General features: G+C 41.5%; 1 pseudogene; it reads left to right on the top strand.

Moving 5' to 3' along the window:
- Window positions 1-693: 693 nt before the first annotated feature.
- Window positions 694-810, top strand: LOC145410835 (5S ribosomal RNA; annotated as a pseudogene).
- The last annotated feature ends 17041 nt before the right edge of the window (window positions 811-17851 follow it).

The following is a 17851-nucleotide window of genomic DNA, read 5'->3' as shown; positions in this document are numbered from 1 at the left end:
CATCCGTGTCCTCTTGTTGCTCTCTTATCCCATACAAACAGATCTTCTTTGTCAATTTTATCTAATCCCACCATGGTCCTGAACACTGCAATCATGTCTCACCTCTTTCTCCTTTCCTCTAAGGAAGGCAAATCCAGCTTTTCCAGCCTCTCTCTGTATGACAGGTCTGCCAGACTGGGGACCATCTTGGTTGCTGTTCTTTGTATTCTCTCAATCTTGTTTATATCTTTCTTTTTGTGTGGGGACCACACTACCGCTGCATATTCTAACCTGGGGCGGACCATGGCCACTATCAATTTTTTCATCATCTCCTCATCCATATAATGAAATGCTACTCTTATGTTAGTCAAGAGTTTATAAGTCTCTCCTACTATCTTGTTAATGTGCTTTTCTGGTGACAAACTATCTTGGACCAGCACTCCCAAATCTTTCTCTTCTCTCATTTTTGTGATTAATTCATTACCCAACAAATAATTCAGTGATGACCTCCTGGTACTTTTACCCATTTCCAATATTTTACATTTCTTTACATTAAATTTAATTTCCCACGTCCGGCTCCAATCATGTATCCTATTCAAATCCTCCTGCAGCATTTTACAATCCTCCTCAACCTCTACCTTCCTCAAGATCTTTACATCAGCAGCAAACAGACTTGCATAACTGTTCACTCCATCTACCATATCATTTACATAAATCAAGCCATACCACGCTGAGTACACCGCTTCCCATCCGATAAGCGAAGTTAAGCAACGTTGGGTCTGGTTAGTACTTGGATGGGTGACCACCTGGGAACACCAGATGCTGTTGGCATAACGTTCTCCCTATGTGTGTGGGGTTGGTGGAGGATTAGTGCCCCTCCCTGTAAAACAATGAACTCTAAGCCCTTGGCCACCCCCTTTCGGATACATGGTGTCTGGCAATTAATGAATGAATGATGAGGAACATTTCTGGCGCCAACACCGAGCCTTGAGGGACTCCACTTGTTACTTCCCTCCATCCAGACATCCTATCCTTTATTTCTGTCCTCATTTGTCTGCGTCTCAAAAAGTCTCTCATCCATTCCAGAAGTTTCCCCTTCAGTCCTCCTATATATTCTAGTTTCCACATTAGTCTCTTATGGGGTACCTTGTCAAACGCTTTCGTCTAAGTATACGCAATCCACCCAACCATCTCTCTCCTGTACCATGTCAATCGCTCTTGCGTAAAAGATCAACAAGTTAGAAACACATGACCTTCCACTACTGAATCCAAACTGACATTCAGCCAAAATATTCATTTCTTCTAGATATTTTATCCATCTGTCTTTCAGGATTTTCTCGCACAATTTTGCGACCATGCTGGTTAAAGACACTGGTCTATAATTCAGGGGTTCTTCCCTGTTTCCTCCCTTATAAATTGGTACCACATTTGCCCTCTTCCATTCTTGTGGCACTTTCCTCTCTTCTAGAGAACACACGATTAAACTGTGAATTTTATCCGCCAGTTGTTCTCTGCATTCCTTCAGTACTACCCAATTAGAAATTCCATCAGGTCCTGGGGCTTTCCTTACATCTTGAGTTTCCAGTAATTTATACACTTCCTGTACCTCCACTTTTATATCTTTTATCACCGGTACATTTCTAATCACTCCCTCCCCTTCCACAAACTCTTTTTTATTTGTGAAAACCGATTGGAAACATTTGTTCATTATTTCAGCTTGCATTGCTGCATCTTCATAGACCTCTCCTTTTACTTTCAGTTTGGTGATTCCTTCTTTTTGTTTCAGTTTGCCATTAACAAATGTATAAATCAGTTTGGGTTCATCCTTGCATTTGTCTATTATACCTTTTTCAAAATTCCTTTCTTCTTCTCTACGTACTCTTGTGTATTCATTACTAATTCTTTTATATTCTTCCTTTGTTCTGTTGTTACCTCTCTCCAATTGTTCTACGCCTTATCTCTCTCTTTTTTTGCTATCATACACCTTCTATTAAACCACTCCTTTTTCCTGTTTTCTTTCCCTCTTACTCTTGGTACAAATTTTTCCACTCCCAAATTATACAGGTCTAGAAAGATATCCCACTTCCTCTGTATCTCGCTTGTTTCTCTGAATTTTCTCCAATCCACATTTTCAAAAAAGTTTCTCAATCCTGTAAAATTTGCTTTCCCAAAGTTGTATCTTCCCCGTCTATGAAGCTCGTCTCTTGGCTTGACGTTCCCTATTATCATCTGGAACTCAATGACCACATGATCACTTTTTCCTAAAGGACAGAGATATTTCAATGATTCCATTACATCGGGTTCTTTGGTAAACAGTAAATCTAACCTTGCTGGTGTGTCCTCACCTCGAAACCGTGTCTCTTCTTTGACCCATTGCGTCATCACATTATTCATTATTATATTTAATAACATAGTGCCCCACGAATCCTCGTCGCCTTCCAAGTACCATTCCTCCCAGTTCACCTCTTTACAGTTAAAGTCACCCACCAAAATTATATTATTGCTTTTCTTAATTATTTTTTGTAAATAGCTAGCCATATCTGACAACATCACCTGGTATTCGTCATCATTCCATTCTCTCGTCTTAGGGGGAACATACACTACCGCCATATCCCTCTTAACATTCTGTCCAGTTTCTAATTTCATATATATCACTTGAGCCCTGCCTTCTCCCATTTCCACGGTATCTACATTTATGTTGTTCTTCATTGCTATCATCACTCCTCCTCCCATTTTTTCTTTTGTCTTTTCTCCACAGTTTGTATTTACCATCTCCCAAATGAACATCAATATCTTCTCGTAATTTGGTCTCTACAAAGCACATGACATCAGGTTCATGTTCTCTCAAGAAATCGTTAATTTCAAGCCTTGCCGATATTAAACCATCAACATTAGTATATATCACCTTCAAATTATTTTTGATGTTTTTTATACCCTCTTCTTTCCTACTCTCCGTCAGTACCACTTCCTCAACTTCTGATCTTTCACAGCCATCCTCCTTAGTTTCCTTCACTTCTATTTCCTTAAATACCACTTCCTTACTTTCATATCCATTACTCTCCAAAAAAAAGGATTACATTCTTCCTCTGTCCTCTTACCATTTTTTTCCTTTACTTCTTCCTTCAATGATTTTAAAACTTCTCTTTCTTCTTCATTCAAATCTTTTCTTATTATAATATTTTCCATCCCTGCCTCTTTGCTTAATTTCCAGGTCACTGTAAGTATATCATCTACTACACTTACTGCTGACAACTTGACTCTCATTGGTCTTGTTTCCCCTTTCTTATAAGGCCCTATTCTCCTTACTTCTTCAATTTCTTTTTCCCACTTGTCTCCTTCGGGATCAATCTTGCCTAATATTCCTCTTACCAGGTTCGTGTCTTTCTCGAGTCTCACAGATCTAACCTCCTCTTCCTCCTCCCTGGTTCCAAATATTACCACGCATCTGTTCCTTTCTACAGTTTCTCTCACTATTTTCTCTTTTTTCTTCAGTATTTTCACTACATTTTCTTCCAATTTTATCTTGTTCATTTCTCTTTCTTCCTGGATGATTTCTCTTAAGCTGACCACTTCTTTCTGTTCTTCTTCTACTTGTGCCCACTTCGCCTTATGCTCTTCCAATACACTGCTCACCTTCTCCGTTTTATTAGTACTCACTTCTAGTTTTCTCCTCAATTCAATATTTTCACGCTTCAAATTTCTTATCTCTTCATTCGCAGTCTCATTAGACTGGATCAGACTCTGTACAGTAATCTCGGTATTCACAGACACATCTTGTAACACTAGATTCTCCACTTTCTTTTCAAGTTCACTAATCCTCATAACCAATGTTTTAACCAGATCCATGACAGTATTTCTATCAAATCCTGGAAATTCGAGTCCCTCAGTGTTCACATTTTCGGCCATGATTGCAGTTGGTTACAACTTACAGTACCAAAACAGCTGTTACCGAAAATACTACAAACATTCATGAATACGCTTGCCAATAAATCTTTACATTTTTGGTAGCCTATATTAACTTACAGTATTTTAAACTGAAAATAAGACCATAGGAGACAGGACAAACATAATTCCTAAAAACTACTTAAGGTTTGCAGCAGTGGCTGAGCCTTGGCCTGGGAGCAGTCAAGACATGTCCGTTCGCTGTGGCTGTTCACTCGTATCTGTGTGTGTGTTCTTACCTAATTGTATCTTTACAGGAATGAGTTAAGCTCGTACTGTCCCGTGTCTTAAACCATATTTATCATACATATCCTTAAATTTGTGAATTGTTTTGGCACACACTGTTTCATTCGGCAGTGCATTCCATTGATCAATTGCTCTGTTTGGGAAACTGAATTTCCTTACGTCTTTATCACCTCTCTTCTTATGCAATTTTTTTGCAGTGTCCTCTTGCTGATGCTTCTCCATATGTTAAGTAATCATTTATGTCTATTTTCTCCTTCCCTGATATGCACTTATACAGAATTATCATGTCACCTCTTTTCCTTCTCTCCTGTAGTGTTGGTAGATTCAGTTTATTTAGTCTTTCTTCATAGCTTAGGTCCCTTAAGCTTGGTATCCATCTTGTAGCGGCCCTTTGAACTTTTTCAATCTTGTCTATGTGTTTTTTGAGATGAGGACTCCAGACTACTAATGCATATTCCAGGGTTGGTCTAATGAATGATGTTATTATCCTTCTTAGCATGTCTTCATCTATGTATGTGAACGCTATTCTCATATTTGCAAGCAGTGTATACATGTTCTGTACCTTCTCGCTGATGTGGTCAGCCGGAGATAGTCTGTTATTGATAATCACACCTAGGGCTTTCTCTCTTTCTGATGTGTATAGGGTTTTATTTCCTAACTTATAATCCCAATCAGGTCTTTTTCCACTTTTACCAAACTTGATTACATGACACTTGTCCACATTGAATTCCATTTGCCATGTACTACTCCATTCATGAAGTTTATTTAATTCTTCTTGTAGCTCTTTACAAGAGTCTGTGTTAGTAATTCTCCTTTGTATTTTTGCATCATCTGCAAACATATTCAGATAGCTCTCATTTCCAGTGTTACTGTTTATATCATTTACATACACTAAAAACATGATTGGTGCCAGCACTGAACACTGTGGTATTCCACTAGTCACTTCTTTCCATGATGAGTACTTTCCTCTTAGTACTGTTCTCATTTCTCTTTTTATGAGAAAGTCTTGCATCCAACAAAACAGTTTGCCTCAAATTCCTACTTGATGGTACAGTTTCCATAAAAGTCTTTGGTGTGGTACTGTGTCAAAAGCTTTCTTGAAATCTAAATAGATACTGTCCACCCATCCTTCCCTTTCCTGTATTGTGTTTGTTACTCTGTAATAGTAGCTCAACAGATTAGTAACACATGATTTTCCTTTTCTGAAACCAAACTGTCTTTCTGTTATCATACTGTGTTCTTCTAGATGATTTACCCAAGCTTTTCTTATAAGCTTTTCTAATACCTTGCTTACAACACTGGTCAGTGATACTGGTCGATAGTTAAGTGGATTTTGTCTATTTCCTTTCTTGAATAAGGAGACAATACTTGCTTTTTTCCAAATATCAGGTAGTTTACCTTGACTCAAGGATTTCTTGAAAATCAAAAATAATAGTTTACTTAACTCCTTTGCACATTCTCATAGTACCCAACATGAAATTTCATCAGGACCACTTGCTTATCCTCTGTCTAATCTACTTAACTCCTCCTGTATTACTTTTTCTGCTATTTGTATATCTGGTAGTATGTGTGGACATGCATGTTCCACATAGTCCTTCTCAAAATTTTTTTCTTCTGTAAAAACTAATTGGAAATTCTTATTTAGTGCTTCACAAATATCTTTCTCTTGTGTATAAGTGATTCCCTCGTCCGTAATGGATTGTATTATATCTTTACTGACTAAGAGGGTGTATGTAGGTGAGGTGGAGGGAGGGATAGGGAGGGGTAGACCAAGGATGAGGTGGAGGGATGGAGTTGAGAGGTACGTGAGGGAGGGGGGGGTGAGTTGGGGGGAGGGGAGTCAAATGGTGGGTGACAGAGTGACTTGGAGGCGTTTTGTCTGCGGCCACCCTTTGCGGGATTAGGGCGTCGGGCTATAGATAGATAGATAGACTTTGGTTTTCCTTCTGATGTAGCTGTAAAACAGCTTTGGTTGATCACTGCTTTTATTTATTATATCCTCCTCAAACTGTTTTTGGGCTTCCCTCCTTATTCTTGTATAATCGTTTCTTACCTGTTTGTAATTAATACAGTAATCACTCTAATATCCGGACGCCCAATAACCGAACATCCCCACTAACCGAACCTTATCGTCCTGGGATCAAACATTCCCAAAATGGTCCGAAAATCCAAAAAAATTGGAAAAAAAACCGATTTTTTGCCGTCCGTAATTTGAACTTGCCGCGCGCGCGTGAGAGCATTGTTTTGCTCGTCATTCCTCCGACGTCCGATAGAGCGCCGCTGCATCATCCCCACTTCCCGCCTGTCTCTCACCGCGACTGGACCTGCGCTGTTCGTCATGGCTGCCCACGTGCTCGCTTTTGTGGTGGTGCCGTACTTGCTGCAAGGCCTCCTGCTGCTCTCTGCCCTACTCTTAGTGTGTGTGATGATGGCCCCGCCTCCTGAGAAAAGGAAGAGAGTGGTGTTGACTCTGGAGAAGAAACGGGAGATATTGGAGAAGGTTGATGCGGGTTGGTCTTCCTCTCGCATTCTCCGCGAGTTCAACCTGGCCCGGTCGACTTTGTTTGATATCAAGCGTTCCCGAGACAAGCTCATGCAGTACACGGCTGACTTCTCGTCGAGAAGCAAACGCAACGTGGAGAGGAAGGTTATGTTTACTCCCAAGTATGCAGAGATCGACCGCTCCACGTTGATTTGGTATCGACAGCAACGTGCAGCTGGTGTGATGGTACGTGGAACGGAGCTGAAGGCTGCTGCTGAGAAGTTTGCAAGGCTTCACGACGCCCTAGACTTCAAGGCATCCGAGGGTTGGCTCTTCGCGTTCAAGTTGCGACATGGCCTTACTAACCGTAAAGCACATGGCGAAGCATTGGACGCTAACGAGGATGGAGTGGACGAGTTTCGGCACAAGGTGAAAGGCTTGATCGACAGGGAGGGCCTCACTCTCGGTCAAGTCTATAACGCTGACGAAACTGGCCTATTCTATCGCTCGGTGCCAACGAACACTCGCCGATGAGACGGAGAAGCGTGTACCTGGCCGCAAGCTTTCTAAGGAACGGATATCTGCTTTGTGTTGTGCCAATGCTAACGGCATGCACCGGCTTAAGCCCGTTATTGTTGGCCGTGCAAAGCAGCCTCGGTGCCTTCGTGGGGTGATGGATGTCCTTCCTGTCGTATGGTACCATTCTTTGAAAGCATGGTTCACAGCTGTGATTTTCAAAGACTGGTTTCACCATCACTTCGTCAAGGAGGTCATACATTACCAGACGAAGACACTGGGAATTCCTCGCGACCAGGTAAAGGCTCTCCTTCTCCTCGACAATGCACCTGCCCACCCGTGCGACAAGGACTTGGTTGCTGAGAATGGCCGTATTAGGTGCATGTTTCTGCCACCTAATACGACTGCTCTCATTCAACCAATGGACCAAGGGAGTGATCGTGGCAACAAAGCGCCTGTACCGTCGGAAGTTCCTGGACGAGGTGATGGTGGTTCTCGAGGACGAGGACGAGCGCAGGGAAGGACGTGACACTCGAGGCAAGCGGACTTTGGAAAACCTTTCGCCGCTACAACATCAAGTCTGCGCTGTACAACTGGGCTAGTGCATGGAAGGAAGTCCCTGTGAAAACTCTTGAAAATGGTTGGTCTCGTCTGCTTCTCGGAACAGATGTGGAGTACGATTTCCTAGGGTTTGACGTGGATGACTTCCATGCACGGCTGCGTACGCACGGCGACGATGTTGATGTGGACGATGTTCGTGAGTGGTTGGACGACGACGAGGCGATCCTGGGTATCAGACGTTGTCTGATATCGAGATCGCGTCTTCGGTTGCTGGTGTCAGTCCCGAACTTGAAGATTCCGACGACGAAGGCGATGATGATGCAGACTCCGCCCAGCAGGACACTACTCCAGCCATCCCCAAGCTGAGCGCACTCCGGGAACATCTAGAGTTCGTCCTAGACTACCTGGAACACCCGGACTGCGACAGGGAGATGGGGCCCTTGGGACTCGTGGAGGAAGTGCGTGCTTTCCGGCAGCGCATCATCAATCGCCAGAATCGTCGGTCCTTGCGTCAGTCAACGATTGACAGTTTTTTCAGGCCCGTGACCCCCGCTGTGCCAAGCCCTGGTTCCACTCCGTTGCCTCCCCAAGACAGGCCCTCATGCTCCGAGCCACAGCCCAGCACATCAGCTACAGTGGAGTCACCGCCGACGTGAGTTTGCGGCTGTCTTCAGAGTCTTCTGTAGTCGGTACGCCATCACCACTACCCACCGATGCACCCCTTGGACGCCTGCATGTGATACTCTCGGGCTATTACAGTGTATAAAAAGCAAGAACTTCTCCTCTAGACCACACGGGAATTTTTAGTGTTGTGCAGTGAAAAACGGTGTGTTGTGTTAAGGTTTTCAAGTTGGGAGAAAAGACTAAGTAGAAAAGAAATTTAACGTAACTAACCTTTCTTTGTTTTGGCTTTGGAAACTTAAAAAACTTGGGAAAAGTTAATGTGCAACACTTAAATTTAATGGAACATTATTTGGACTAAAGTGAACACTGTGAAAAACGGACTTCTGTGTGTTAGTGACTAAGTTCAGTGCAAGACTTCAGGAAGAGTGTAGTGCAAGTGCTTCAGGAAATCGTTCTTACTGTCAGAGTCCGAGAGGAGGCGGTTATTCATCGAGGTGGCCAGGGACTTGCTGTAAGTAGCCAAAATGTTTCATGTTGTACTATTTTCCATACTATATTTACCAGAATGTTTCATATTGTATTTTTTCCCATACTATACTTACCAGAAAGTGTCATACTGTACTTCTTTCCATACTAAACTTACCTCATGCATGTGCAGTAGGAATGGGTTTTTCAGAGTTCGGTTAGGTTCGGTTAGGTTAGGTTCGGTTAGAGTCCATAAGTACCAGAATGTTTATTAATGTATGAACATACTTCTAAACCCACATTTTATGTGTCTATTGCATTTATTTCAGTCATTTATGTGCCTTATTGGTGTGATTTGGGTGTTAAATAGGTGCTATGCATGTCCGGAGGGAGTTGTATAGGTGTTTCTCTGTGTTAGGGTCCGTAAGTACAAGTCCATAAGCTGGGGCCCAATATCCGGACAAAACCAATATCCGAACCTACCGATGGCTCTATTGATCCGGATATTGGAGTGATTACTGTATATACCCTTTCACTATTGTGTCTTCTGTATCTATTCCACAACAAATCTCTTCTTTCTTTTGATTTTTTACATTATGTATTGAACCATTTCTGTATTTTCTTATCTGCTTCTTTGTGCTGTGGGATGTACTTCTGGACTCCTATTTCATAAAATTCACAGAATTTTTTATATACAGCATTTAAATCTTGTCCTCTAAACTCATTTTCCCAATGAACTTCTAAGAAATACTTCTTTAGGTCTCGATAATTTCCCTTTTTATAGTTTAGGCTCTTTTTGTAACTGTCATTGCTGTTAACTATGTCATATGCTATCCTGAAGTTATAATTTAGTACTGCATGATCGCTTTTGCCGAGTGGAGGGTGATATATTAAACTGTCAATATCATTTTCTTGCCTAGTAAATATTAGATCTAGCACTAGTTTCCCTCACATGTTGCGTTAGGAAAAACTCTTGCACGAGATCCAAGAGCTTTTGATCCCAATAGCTTTCTTGGCTAAATATATCTAGAGTATTCCAATTTATATTTGTATTAAAATCCCCAGTTAGTATAATTCTTTCCAATTTCTCTTCCATTTTATGTAGTAATGATCTTAAACTCTGAATTGTACTCTCTGCCAGGTCCTCATATTCATCTCTTTCCCATGTGTTTGATCTGGGTGGCATGTACAAATTGGCTACAATTACTTTCCCTTCAGATGTGTTGATCTCTACTGTAAGCAGTTCTACTTGTGATGGTATATCTAGTTTTATTTCATTGACTTTTAGATTTTTCTTAGTTAATATTATAATTCCTCCTCCTTTTTTTAAATTTCTGTCTCTTCTCCATATATTGTATTCCTCTAAGTTTAGTATGTCATTGGATATCCTTGGTGTTAATTATGTTTCAGTTAGGCATATTATTTTTGGTTCATTTTCTCTGACATAATCATTCATCTCTAGTAATTTAGATACCATTCCATCCACATTTGAGTACATCAACTTTATCATCTTGTCTATATACTTGTCATGACATGGTTTTACTACCTTCCTCCTTTTTATTCCATTCTGTTTGTGTACCACTTTCGTACCTGCAATCCTATTACTTTGTAAAAAAATGCCTTCTTCTCCTCTTCTGATCTTCCCTCATTTTTTGTTTTTGCTTTCTCCCTTTTCTCTTTCAGTAATTCCAGTTCCTCTTGTGTTAGGCATCTTTTTATCCATACATTTTTGAACTCCTCTTTTTCCATGAGATTCTTTGCATTTTTTAGTATCTCTTCCACAGTGTTTACACCCTGGAAAGTCACCTTTACAGGTCTTGTCTTGCTTTTCTCGTATTTCCCTAACCTTTTGTGTTCCTCTATGTCTTTACTACAGATTTCCTCTGATACTTCTTTCAGTAAGCTCGTTACATTTGCCATTCCTTTTTGTCTCTTGTGATCTTGTTTTTTACTTCTTCCTCTTCTATACCAGTGATTACTATAGATTTGTTTATATCTACTGAATCTCTGACTAACTTTGGATTGTTTTGGATTATTTTTTTCACTTCCTTTTTAATGCTTTTTTCCTCCACCCTTGTTTCTAAGTCTTTCTTTACTTTCACCATTTCAGTATACGTGGTTTCCACATCATTTTTGTGGCTTTGCACAGCTTCATTCACCTGTGTTATCTTCTCCTTAACCCCTTAACCGCGGGGCGTCACTTTCATGACGCTTGGGAGCAAGGGATCATACCGCGGGGCGACGCTTTTGTGATTCTGTGTTATTTTGAATTCACCCGGGCTTCCAAGTGGGGGCTTGTATCATCTATCAGTACTGCCAATGTCCAACACTAGTCAGCACTCCTAATCTCATCTGTACTCCCATCCATTGTTGACAATTTAGCCATTTCTCCCCGTTCTTGACTCCCCTCCCTACCCCCCCTCCATTACCCTATCCTCTCGCCTGCCCGGCCGTGCTACGCTAAGTAAATCTTCCCTGGAATTTTTCACTGATTTCATCCATTGAAATAAGCCCTATGTCCTATTCTTATACCAAATAATATATACAAGAAAGAAATAAGGTAAGTGAGAGTGCCATACACCTGGAATTGGCTAATTATCACCTGACAACACCTCACGTGCACTCGTTCGCTAATTTTCGCTGTTTTTTTCCCCTTGAAATATGCCGTATAATATATTTTCGTAATAAATATACATGTAAGGAGGGAAGGGAGAAGCCTAAGTGATATTTACATTCACCTGGAACTACCTAATTTATAACGTATTGTCTAGATTTCCTGCCAATCATATCAGTGCTAGACAAAGCTGTTTCAAGATATAACATTGGTAGCTCTGATATATATATCTCCTAAGTAGGCCTCTAATCTATTTTCGTAATAAATATACATGTAAGGAGGGAAGGGAGAAGCCTAAGTGATATTTACATTCACCTGGAACTACCAAATTTATAATGTATTGTCTAGATTTCCTGCCAATCATATCAGTGCTAGACTTAGCTGTTTCAAGAAGTAATATTGGTAACTCTGAATAACCCCTAGCAGGCCTCCAGGCTGGTCCTCCGTTAGTTCACTCTCATCTTCCGAAGTGAGAGTACGTATGTTTCTTCTTGCTGACTTCAAGGCCTTTTTTCACCCCCATGCAAATGGCCCTGTGACCTTTACCCCCTACTAAACCTCGTGTGGAAAGAGGTAAAGGGCTGATAATTGATAAAAGAGTGACTACGATCTTTCTATTGAGTAAAACAGTGCAAGTGGAATTGTAAATAATGTGTAAATAATGTGTAAACAGCTAGTGAAAGTAATGAATGTAAATATACGTGAACAATGGAAAATAGTTTGATTAAGTTATTTCAAGTGACAGTGCACAACACAGTGTAAATAAAATAGAAATGTAAATAACGTAAATAAAATAGAGAACGTAAATAGAAATGTAATTGAGTAGTATTATAAGAATACGAGTATATACCCTAGGAGTAATGAAAGTGAAAGTTTCACTCTAGCATGTCTGAATGCTATGAGTTATGAGAGTGAAGATGAAAGTGACATTCACTCTCAATGCCAGTATACAGGACGAGAAAGTGAATGCTACGTATTTTACTGAAAGAAATTGAATCCCTACAGTGACAATAAACTAATACTACTGAAGGAAACTTATGGATAAAGACTGTATATATATATAAGTGTTATATAGTAATAGAAATATAAAGTGTGAGGGGTTTTATGAATGATAAATGACAGACTACCAAGAGCGAACTAGTGCCAGTGCGACGATCAGACGCGCTCGTAATTTCCATTGCTTTCACAGTGTTTTTTTTTTTTTAGTATGGATCCCAAACTACTTGAAAATTGTAGAATAGTGTTTATAGTGTTTGTATCTGGCTGTGGTAATCATATAACGGGTTGTCGGGAAGTGTAAAGTGGAGACTTCGTTACCCTACTTCAGAGGTCTCCACAAGTCCTACGGTAACCGACGAAGGCTCAACAATCATTCCAGGAGAAAGCTGAAGGTATGTGCCATAAGCATATGTAATTTTATTATTCTAGGACTAATAACTGATTTTTGGCAAATATTTTTTGAGAGTCTGTCGGAGCCCAAATAACCCCGCGGCACACGCAGGAGAGCTGATAAGAGGTTAGTGAGGGATGTTTAAGTTACAGGGAGTGAGGAGTGTGTGCAGCAACACAAGTTTTTAATATGTGATATGGTGCTTAAGGACTAGGTGATTAAAAAGAGGACTTATGCATCTAGCAGGAAAATATGGAAGTTGATAACGAAGGAGTAAGGGATGCCTTCTATATTGAGATGAGGAGAGTGGAAGTGTTAATGAACAGTACAGAGCCCTCGAGACCAACCTCTTGAGAGTTACAGATTCAGAATGTGGATGGACATGACGCCCACCAAGACATAAAGTGACCTGGTGGTGGGATGAAGGTGTAGAAGCTGCAGTTAAGGAGAAAAGAAGGCTTTTCCAGGAATGGAAGAAGGGTGGTAACAAAGAGGAATACTGGGTTGCCAAGCGTAGGGCTAGAAAAGAGGTCTACAGGGTGAAGTCTGAGTCACAGAAACTTTTACTTGATAACCTAAATCATGGGGAAGGGAAGAATATGATTTTTTTAAGGTGGCAAATTAGACGAAGAGGGAGAATAGGGATATCATGGGTGAGCAGTGTGTGAAGAATGATGAAGGAAGGGTAGTGGTGAACAGTGGGGATATAAAAGATGCATGGAGAAGGCATTGCAGCTGGTTGTTGAACAAGGAGTTTGACTGGGACAGGGAAGGTTTGGAGCCAGCAGATCCAGTGTTTGGCTACACCCTCTGAGCATTCACCGGGGAGTAACAGGACTGAGGAGAGTGAGGGTGGAGGTGTACAGCAGTGCTTAATACATTACCAGAAAACCACTCCCGGACTTTGAATTCACCTACAACTGACGATAGTGGGTAGTAACACCACCACAAAAGCAACCACATTCACAGCCATTCTAGCAAGCCAACCACTCGGGTGAAACAAAGGCAGGAACTGAGATGCGGGCTTGTTGGCCGGCAAGCAGTGTAGTGCTGTCATATCGCACCCCATGGTTACATCCAAGCACAGAGGAAGCAAAACACAGCAAACTGACATCTGAATATAACGTTCACTACCATTTGCCCAGGCAAGGGTTAGTGCGTGATGGCCACAGCGGATGACCAATAAATCACTGCCTCAGGCAGTCTGTGACTAATGCGGCCTGCCAGGCGACTCTGACCATACAGTAGGGAAGCGAACAGGTGCGCATGGTGGGGGGTTTTGCACTAATCCCGGAGGCCAGGTGACTCCCACCACTTGGTGTAGAGGCAGATGGGCGCTTTTATTGTACATTTACTTAGGGCTTGTGGTCTGTGTTACACGCGTGGTGGCCACCGGGAACCCTGAGCCAGGAACGACGCTTGCCCTGTCATTTCAAAACTAACCATAGGATTTTTTCAAACATAGGCTCAATGTGTTTCCCACAAAAAATTACATGTTATCATATACTAACCTAACCAAACCTAACCTAACCCAGCAGGGCTGCTGGCTGTGGTACTGAAACGAATACCCATACCAAACGGAAGTGTATTGTACAATAAATGCACACATACTGTGTACTACCATATGCATTTATACAGAGATTACTGTACCAATATTGTAATCATTTTGTGGGAAGGAATCTCTCTCTCTCTCTCTCTATCTGTATGTGTGTGTATGTGTGTGTGTGTGTGTGTGTGTGTGTGTGTGTGTGTGTGTGAGACCAGGCAACACTGGATGTTCGGTAGAGAGGCAGATGGCCACTGTCACCAAACATGTACGCATGGCTTGTGTTTTGTATTCGATGGTGGTGGCGACTGGGAAGGACTTAGCCCAGTGGCCGCGCAACATTGGACATTTGGTGGGGATGTGTACAGACGTTTTGACACCACTTGCGGGTTACAGTTGCATTACTCAGGTGCTGGAGGTTCGCTGGGAGTGACTGGACAAGCGCGTGGCTTTGGCCATTCAGTACAGGGGTGGATGGACATTTTAGCTCTGGTTGTGGGTTACAGCCTACTTCCCGCTCATGGCTCGAGTCCAGCGGCCATGATACCGAATGTTTTTTAACATGTCAGCTGGCAGGCCGAAGTTCTCGGGGAATTTTACGTAGGGATACTAGCACGTAAATTTGGATAATGATTTAACAGAGCCAAGGTCCAGTGTCCTGATAATGAACATGTCTGGATACTGAGCGTCTGGATAAGTGATGGACTACTGTATTAAAAAAAAAATAACAAACAATATAAGGGTACTATAGGGAAACTATTTATTCAAAATTACGTCTGTTCTAAACATCAATATGAAGGCATGTCTACCAAGGCTACTACCTTCACAACCAAGTTTGCCACTACGTCACAGTCTGGAGGTTCAACAGCATCACTGTTAAAATAATAAAAAAGAAAAACTGTCTATTAATCAATCTACAGAAAGTTAGATAAATATATATAAATATTTAAATACTTGTGTGACTGGGTGGCACTGCAGTCATTCTGGCTATGAGAAATGGTTACGACATAAATGAGTTATGAGACACTTGTTCACTATACACTTCATAATCTGCCATATAGCATGCTACTCTGCGACGGTAACAGTACTTTGTGATGACATGTTCATACCACCACAAGTGCAACACTCATACAGAAATTTTTTACTCTGTAAACTTGTCTGCTGTGTTCAGACTACCAACAACCAACAACCCACTACAGCATTTGGAAGCTGAGGGGTACATTTGGTGAGGGTGAAGGACAACCAGGGTTCCAGTATGTCCACAACATGCTCGTCACACACAGCACAGGAACGTTGTTATATCACTACAGTAAAACCTTGATTTAATGGCACCCTAGGGGGCGCTAGGCATGCCGGAAAAAACAAAATTCCGTTAGATTGGGAATTACACCACGATAGTGTACGCACTTTCTCGCATAAATTCATAGGTGAGAGTCAAAAGCTCATCAGTATTCCTTCTGAGTGTCAGTACCTTCCTTGACCGTTTTTCCTGAACTTTTGGCATCCTCACTGCCTCAAAAAGTCACAAAATCCGCAAAATAAGCACACACATGGGACGCTTTAGAATGGTTTCAGGACAATTCGCCGTCACAACAATAACAAGACAATTCGCCATCAGGACTATTCGCCGTCATGTATTTACATATCAGTTTTTTGGTGGTAGGTGGTGGCGACTATCATCCACTCACATGATGTAGTGCCACCTACTTCTTTCTTAGCCTCTATCATTCTTTTTCTGTGCCTGCCCTCCTCTCTTTCTATATCTCCCATCTTTCCTGTCACTTCTTATGCTCTTCTTTCCTTTACAGGTGGCTTTACATTGAGTGACGAGCCAAATGGTTTCCTGTAAGCCAAGCAACCATTTACAACACTGGGTGGTAACCATATAACCAACCCATATGTGCTCCCCACATGTCAACAAGTGGGTTGGTGAAGGGTTAGTGTCCCTCCCCGTAAAACCAATAACTCAAAGTCAAATGGCCACCCCTTATGGGATTATGGCGTCTGGCAAGAGATAGATAGATACTCTGATGGGATTATGGCGTCTGGCAATAGATAGATAGATAGACAAATAGATTATTCAACAAGTATACTAGTTTTTGAGTCATACAAGTTATCAGAGTGATGGTGGTTTATCATTTTTATAATGAATGTAAAATATGGCATCAAACAGTCGGTATTAACAAAAATATATATATATATATATATATATATTGCAACATGAATCAGGCGATGTACGATGTTTCACTTCAACATAAGGCTACGTACGAGGCACTGACATTTATATAAATGCATAATAACCTTAAGTGAAGGATCGACATAATTTAAAATTATGCGAATAATCTCCATATTACGTCTATAAAAATAAGTTCCCCAGGAAAATTAGTTTTTATAGTATAGTATTAATTAAATAATATTATGTTTATTTCTAGAGTGATGGGGAATAGGCTTGGGTGCAAACTGTCCTGATGGGGAATCGTCCATGTTTTGACGGTGCAATGTCTGACGGCGAATTGACTTGACGGCGAAATGTCCCGGAACCTTTTGAGTCAGGCTAGGCGGGAGGAAGAGTGGGTGAGCATAAACATACCCAGTTGGCGGGAAACTGCAAACAGACCATCGAGATGCACGCGGCGCCTGCCACATTTGAATTTCTTTCTCATGTTTACCCATTTGGGGGAAATTTTTAAAATTTTTTTTGCATAAATATTCCTTGGGAGATTTGCACCATTAGTTTGGGGTTGCCATTAGAATGAATGCTGTTAAATCGAGGTTTTACTGTACTTCCACAACACATATGTAATTTGTTATACCGTATACATTATTACAAGGTGAAGAAAATCAGGAGTAGACTGTAGCACCAGTCGAGCAGGGCAGTACTTCCAAGGCGGATGGAAAGCTGATGACAGAGAGCTGGAGCTCCCGTTTCATCAGCCCTTGGGACTAGTTCCTGACCATCCCCCTTTGCTGAACTTTTTCAGTGTTTTAGTAACACAGAGAGTAGGCCAGCATGCTTTCCAATACAAGTTTCTTTATCAACACCAAACTACATACACAGTATACACTACACTTCCTTTTCCAAAATTCAAACAACAAATCATGGCATCTCAAAACAGCCTCGGAGTCCCTGGGGGGGGGGGGGACCATAAATACCCCCACCATCCGCCCCTCTCCCGGTGATGACTCGAGCTGCCTGGAACCACTGTCTGACTCACTTCTTCATTTCTGCAACATTCGTGGCCTTTCCTCTAACTTTCACTCTGTTGAGCACCACCTCTCTTCCTCTAAACCTCACCTTCTTTTCCTAACTGAGACTCAGTTGTCTGAGGCAACTGATAGCAAACCCTTCTCCGTATCGTCCTACTTTCTCTATACTCATTTCAAAGCCAAAGGTGGCTGTTGTGTATACAGTGATCCCTCAACTATCCGATGTAATAGAGCCAAAGGCATGTCCAGAAAGTGGTCCCATCCGGAAAGTGGGCCCTG

The sequence above is a fragment of the Coenobita brevimanus genome, chromosome 86, assembly GCF_032717465.1.
Source record: "Coenobita brevimanus isolate Jiangsu-jjx chromosome 86, ASM3271746v2, whole genome shotgun sequence".
Taxonomy (NCBI): domain Eukaryota; kingdom Metazoa; phylum Arthropoda; class Malacostraca; order Decapoda; family Coenobitidae; genus Coenobita; species Coenobita brevimanus.
The sequence above is the reverse complement of the archived record's forward strand: the minus strand, read 5'-3'. Positions and strand labels throughout refer to the sequence as shown.